Here is a 5,658-nt window from a genome sequence, read left to right on the forward strand (position 1 = left end):
ACTCGATTATATTTCTGTATACCAGTAATGCGCACTTGGGAAATGAAATAAAATATACACTTACATGATACCATCAAAAACCATGATATACTTTGCAGTCAATTTGACAAAGTATGTGCAAAACCTATACACTGAAATTTTTAAAACACCACAAAAAATATGAAGACCTAAGTTAACAGGCACACATATCATGCTCATGGATCTGAAGGTTCAATATTGTTAAGATGGCAATTCTCTCCCATGGAGAGAATTGAAGTGATGAGAGAAAGTGCCGGGGTCCAGCCTCGGCAGGATCCAGGGGGTACCCTCAGGATGAACGGCGTCGGCAAGAGAGAGAGAAGACACGTGAGACTAGCCTTGATAGGGCCAAGTCTGTGTTTTACTTTTTGACAACCGGTTTTATACCCTTTCACAGAACGTTTTCAAGGTACAAGATGCTTACTCATGATTACACAGGATTAGCATTACATCATTTTGTTTTTTAGGAAAAGCAGGATTTTTTTTGCTTTCTAATTCTATAGTAATTCTTAGCACACGATCTTCTGGCCTTGGGGCTATTAACATTTTATGCAGGTCAGGTGAATGTAAACCTATTTTCCGTTTTTATGGTGACCTTAACTGAAAGGTAACAGTCTCATAGGGAAATAGTACAGAGTAGAATTATATTCTTGTTAATACAAAAATTAATCTTTCTGCAAAAGTTGTCAGTTGTGTTTATCTAAGAAGTTTACCCCACACTGACGCTGCGACCTTGGTGAGGCAGCTTCTGCCTAGCACTCCTGGCTGACAATTAACAACCATCTCATTGTTACCACACTAGGGCTAAGTTCTTATTTCTCTAGAGCTTTAACTATATTAACAATGGTTTCTGGCGCCAGCAGCGGCCAGGGCTGTGGAGAAACACGTTTCTTGCTGGCCTCAACTCTAATCTAACATGGCGGCCCGCATACAGCAGTCTCCTCAGCCTGGTGGCGGGAAGCGTAAAGGCAAGGCTCAGTATGTGCAGGCCAAGCGGGCTCGGCGCTGGGATGGCGGTGGGCCCCGCCAGCTGGAGGCCGGGCTACAGGGCATTCTTATCACCTGTAACATGAACGAGCGCAAGTGCGTGGAGGAGGCCTATAGCCTGCTCAACGAATACGGCGACGACATGTATGGACCAGAAAAGTTTGCAGATAAGGATCAACAACCCTCTGGAAGTGAGGGAGAAGATGATGATGTGGAAGCTGCCTTGAAGAAAGAAGTTGGTGACATTAAGGCATCCACAGAGATGAGGCTAAGAAGATTCCAGTCAGTGGAGAGTGGAGCGAATAATGTAGTCTTCATCAGGACACTTGGGATAGAACCTGAGAAATTGGTGCATCATATTCTCCAAGATATATACCAAGAAGAAGAAGACTCGGGTTATTCTACGAATGTTGCCCATCTCAGGCACATGCAAGGCTTTCTTAGAAGATATGAAAAAATATGCAGAAACATTTTTGGAACCATGGTTTAAAGCTCCAAACAAAGGAACATTTCATATTGTATACAAATCTTGGAATAACAGCCATATGAATAGAGAAGAAGTTATCAAAGAATTGGCAGCCTCAATTCGGAAAATAAAGTGGATCTTACCAATCCATAGTACACAGTGGTAGTAGAAATCATTAAAGCTGTCTGTCGCCTGAGTGTTGTGAAAGATTACATGTTGTTCAGAACAATGGTTTCTATAACACAACCTTAGCACATTAAAGGTAAAAACACAGCAAGCAAAAACACAGCAAGCAAATCATAACCCAATAACCACCTATAGAATAATTTTTCTTATTTTTTCTAATAGGACTCCTTTACCCCTTAAAAAGGCTCTATATCTCTTAGGGCTTTTATATAATCAGGTTCTTTATGCTATTTTATGATTAGGATATTATAAGCAATCATGCATATTAGTACTAAGGGCATAAATGCATTTGGCTAACAAACTACCAGCAAAGGAGTTTAAATTAAAACACTCCTTTCACCCTGGATAATCTCATAAAATACCACCACCTGGGAAACTTATTGATTAAAGTTCTAAATTGATTCTTGTTTGGGAAGAGATCAGGGAAGGCCTTCTGCCTGTGTCACAGAAATTAGGGAGTAGTCCACTGAGGCAGGCATCAGAAAGACAGATATCATCTTTAAGGTGAGTGCCGGGGGCAGCTTTTCGAAATCCCTGAAAACCTGATCTGCCTTGCCTGTCAGGCTTTCTCCTCGTGACCTTGTCATGGGTGGGATCTCGTGAGCTGACCTTTTCGAAACCCCTGAAAACCTGATCCGCCTTGCCTGTCAGGTTTTCTCCCTCATGGCCTTGTCATGGGTAGGGTCTCGTGTGTTGGCTCCTGGCAAGAAAGCATCCTTGTCTGTTCTCTCTCTTAGGGAGAAGTATTCAGTCTGTCACCAGGAAGCCACGATTTTACCTGCAGGTTGTGTGTAGATGTGCTAAAATTTATTAATAGTCTGCCTTTAATTATTATCATGTTCTGGCAACTCTGATTCATGGGTTGAACACAATCACAATCAAAATTCCAGTAGATTTTCTTTTAGAACTTGATGAGCTGATTCTAAACTTTTTAAGGAAATGAAAATGACCTAGAACAACCAAAGCAGTTTCAAGACTTCTATAAAATATAGTAATCAAGACAGGATGACAGGGAAACATATAGATCAATAGAAGAGAGACAGAAACAGACCCACAAATGTATGTGATTTTCAGCAAAGGTGCCAAGGCATTTCCAAAGGGAAAGGACCGCTGCAAAAATTACAAGTATTAAGCCTTAACTCACAGCATACTCAATAACTAACTCATAATGGGTAACAGACAACATATGAACTTGAAAACAATAAACTCCTAGAAAAATTTGAAAGTGAAAGTTGCTCTTTGCAACCGCATGGACTATACAGTTCATGGAATTCTCTAGGCCATAATACTGGAGTGGGTAGCAATTCCCTTCTCCAGGGGATCTTCCCAACCCAGGGATCAAACCCAGGTCTCCTGCATTGCAGGCAGATTCTTTACCAGCTAAGCCACAAGGGAAGCCCAAGAATACTGGAGTGGGTAGCCTATCCCTTCTCCAGGGAAGCTTCCCGATCCAGCAATCGAACTGGGGTCTCCTGCATTGCAGGCAGATTCTTTACCAATTGAGCTATCAGGGAAGAAAACCTAAAAGACAATCTTTGTAACTTTGGTAAAGGCCAATATTTCTTAGGGTTAAAAGCCACAAACCATTAGGGACATAATTGGAACATAACTGGAACATAAGGCTTTTTCAAAATTAATACTTTTGCTCATCAAAAATCACTACTTGGAAAACAGAAATAAAGCCACAGAACAGAAGGAAATACTTCCTCTCCCTCTCTCTCTCTCTCTATATATATATATATATCTCCCTGTCTATATATATATATCTCTCTCTCACACACAAAGGACTTACACACAGAATATAAAAAAAACTAATATAATCCAACTCTGAATACAGAAATGAATTAAATATAGGCAAGATATTTGCAAAGACACCACAAAGAAGATATATGAATGATCAATAAGCACATGGAAAGACCTCAACATCATTAACCATTAGGAAAATGCAGATTGAAAGCAAAATAAGACACCACTTCACAGCCACTAGAATGACCAAAATAAAAGATGCAGACAATATCAAGGGTCAGTGGCATTGCTGGTAGGAGTGTAAAACACTGCTGCTACATTGGAAAACATTCTGGAAGTTTCTTATACATTTAAACATATACTGTATTTACCATATTGCCCAGTAACTCCACTCCCAGCGTTTATCCAAAAGAAATTAAAACATATATCCACACCAAGATTTGAACACAAATGTTTAGATACACAACACACTTAACCAGAAACAACCCAAATGGGGAATGGATAAACAAATTGTGGCATATCTATATAATGGAATAAATCTCAACAGTAAGTAGGAAGACTCCATGGATATACTGCAACTACATGGATGACTCTCAAAAGCACTGCGATGAATGAAAGAAGCCTGACACATTTATGTGAAATTCTAGAAAATACAAACTGTTCTGCAGTGACAAAAAGCAGATCAGGAGTTGCCTGGGAGGTGGGGAAAAGGGGAGACTAATGGAACAAGGGAACATCGGGGGGTTGATAGAAATATTCTGTATCTGGATTCAAGTGGTACTTACATGGTGGTATACATTTTTTCAAAACTCACCAAACTTTACATTTAAAATGGAAGCATTTTGTTGTATATAAATTATACCCTAAAACTCGTTCTAAAAAACAACAATAAAAAAACAAGTTCCTAGACTTCCCTGGTAGCACAATGGACAAGAACCCACCTGCCAAAGCAGACGACATGGGTTTCAATCCCTGGTCCACAGGCCACAGAGCAACTAAGCCCATGTGCCACAGCTACTGAGGCCACACACCCAGAGCCTGTGCTCCACAAGGAGAGCAGCCCCTGCTCTCCGGGACTAGAGAAAGCCCAGGCACAGCAACGAAAGACCCAGTGCAACCAAAAATAAAATAAAGTAATATGTATGCCAACAAAAACCAAGTTCCGAAATGCTCAACTAGCTGCCCACTGTCACCTAGACTGCAGGGCTGTAAAGGGTCATCTGCTACACGGAGGACCTCCAGGCTAAATGTGTATTTGGCTCCAGGCCATCATGTGATGTCTCACGTAGTGCAGAGGACCAGCCCGCATGCACACAATGGCGGAGTGGAGGCCTGGACCAGAGGTGGGCTTAGAAGGGCTGCCTTTGTGTCGCATCATCCACCTTGGATCCTACTTGGCTTTCTGAGGGCACCTCCACCCAAGGAGAGATCTCAGCTGGTCTCAGGAAGGGCCACGGGGCTTCCAAAGGAGTCCACTGGACCGGGAAGAAGGATGCAAGGGACAGAAGCTACCCTGCGCCCTGCTCTGAACCTCCCTCGGGAACAGGAACCATTTCTTACAGCTCCCTCCGTGCCAAAAACTACGGTAGAGCTCTCCCTGTGTTACTCAAATTCTTACCATAACCCCAGGTGTCACTCCTGTTAGGCCAGTTTAGAAAAAAACACCAAAAGCAGCAGAAAGGAGAAGACATTGCCCCAAGCTTTCAGAGCTAGCGCAGGGCAGAGCTGCAGCCAAGCCCACGATGCGGAGCCTGTGCTCATGCCCACAGCCTCCCTGGTGAAGCAGCAGACCCGCCTGCCCCCAGCGCACTGCCCGAGGCGCACATGGCCGAGGGCAGCCTCAAGGGCGGTGTTCAGAACAGACCGGACCCCGGCCTGGAACACGGAGTCCTGTTCTCTCTGCGCCTGCTCCATCAAGAGTGCCCACAGTTCAGAATCCTATTAAGTCATTTATTCCGTAATTCAAATACAGAAGTACTTTTAGGAGACCCACAGCACTCTGGCTATTCCCAAGTGCTATAAATATACAATTTATGGGGAAAATAGGGACTCTGTGTCACATTCAAACTAAGAACTATTTGAAGAAAGGGGGAAACTATCCCATCCTCTTGAGTCATGGGGAAAAATAACCATAGTATATCATGCTAGTAAATAGGAATATAAAAATAACTTCTGTTTGGAAGTGCTGATTGAATGTTAATGGGGCCTTGAGTTTATTTCAAGTATTTTTCATTACACGTTTTCACTTTTTTTCA

The 5,658-nt window shown here is 42.4% G+C and overlaps 1 pseudogene; it reads left to right on the forward strand.

Moving 5' to 3' along the window:
• The first annotated feature begins 934 nt into the window (after nucleotides 1-934).
• Nucleotides 935-5,348, forward strand: LOC133065878 (THUMP domain-containing protein 1-like; annotated as a pseudogene).
• The last annotated feature ends 310 nt before the right edge of the window (nucleotides 5,349-5,658 follow it).

This window comes from Dama dama, chromosome 12 (genome assembly GCF_033118175.1).
Source record: "Dama dama isolate Ldn47 chromosome 12, ASM3311817v1, whole genome shotgun sequence".
In the NCBI taxonomy this organism is placed as follows: Eukaryota; Metazoa; Chordata; class Mammalia; order Artiodactyla; family Cervidae; genus Dama; species Dama dama.